Raw genomic sequence first — 1,478 nt, 5'->3', positions numbered from 1 at the left:
AAGTGAAAATAAAACTATTTTTCTTTTTGTGTGATTAAAATGGGATGTATACCACAAATTAAGAAACAAAAATAAACCAATACAATTCAGAACAATAAATCAACCACAACAGACATTGTTTTTTACATGGAAAACTCAAATTGGTAAAAATCATGGGACATAGTCTAATATAACTTTTCACTATATTAATAATGGGATTACAACACAAACTCCTCTCTAGATAATACTAAAGGCTAACAATATCAAAAATCTCAGTAATCTTGGTTTATAGTAATAACTTAATATATATTTCTCTAATAAGTAGGTATCTCAAATAACAACCAACGAGAGGATAAAATAAAATCAAGACCAATAGAATTGTAGAAGGCAATAACATAAATTATCCTCCAAATTTAGGTGAAAACGGAGGTTAAATCGTCTTTCGATCGTCTGATCAAAGGATGAAACTGTTGCCCCTAAAACAAATATTATGCCACTATCTATCAGCTTCTCTTGTTTTTTCTTCCTTTTTTTATCACTGTTGCTGCTTGCATTTCTTTTTCTTTTACAACTTTATCCAAGTTCAAAACTTAATATTAATTGCACATCAAACAAGCATTTTAGACTTTCGACTTTTGAGCCACCAAAATTAGATGGACCCAACATTTTTCCATAAACTGTTTATCTCATTTAAGTATAAGTCATTCATTACTGTAACAAAAAAATTATCCATAACTTAATCAATGGTAAAACTAGCAATAGAGGAAAACAAAACAGCTGCAAATCATTTATATTTTTTCATAAAATAGACTCTACTAGCACTACTTTGTATACGTAGAGCTCAAGCATTATTATTTGAGTATAAAAAGATTATATAAATTTGTGCTCGTAGAACTCGCCAAATAAATTAAATCTATTCAAGATTTATAATCAGTCACCTATTAATTACTTAAATCTAATTAAACTCATTAAATGTTTTTCTTATAGGCCAAGGCCAAAAACAAATATAAATGGAAGATAGTACATAATATATGCTTGTCATTGGGGAAGGAGAAACAAAAGGGTTCTGCTAGGCAAGTCAGTTTCAACATAGATGAACTATATGCAACAAACAGAAGTGAACACAAGATAACTAGAGCAACATCCAACATATATTAGAAGAGCTACAAAAGGGTGTTCTAGAGCAAGTGAGAAACAATTTAAGAATCGCCATTAGACACCTTGAACGGGAGAGATTTATGTAACAGAAGCAGAAAAAAAATTTTTATGAAGCAAGAAGGGAACGACAAAGATAAGAAAATGCAATATCCAGTCATACAAATATGGCTAAAGCAGAATAAGTCAAGAATCAAAACAAAAATAACACAAATTGCCGAGGCAAGATACATGGTAGCAAGCCAGCAACGAAATCCATACAGATGCTCAAAAGAGTTATCCATGGTGACACTACATAAGGACACAACCCAAAAGATAAGTTTTCTTTCTCATCAATATAATTT

Source organism: Citrus sinensis, chromosome 6, assembly GCF_022201045.2.
Source record: "Citrus sinensis cultivar Valencia sweet orange chromosome 6, DVS_A1.0, whole genome shotgun sequence".
Taxonomy (NCBI): Eukaryota; Viridiplantae; Streptophyta; class Magnoliopsida; order Sapindales; family Rutaceae; genus Citrus; species Citrus sinensis.
This window is presented reverse-complemented; position numbering follows the sequence as displayed.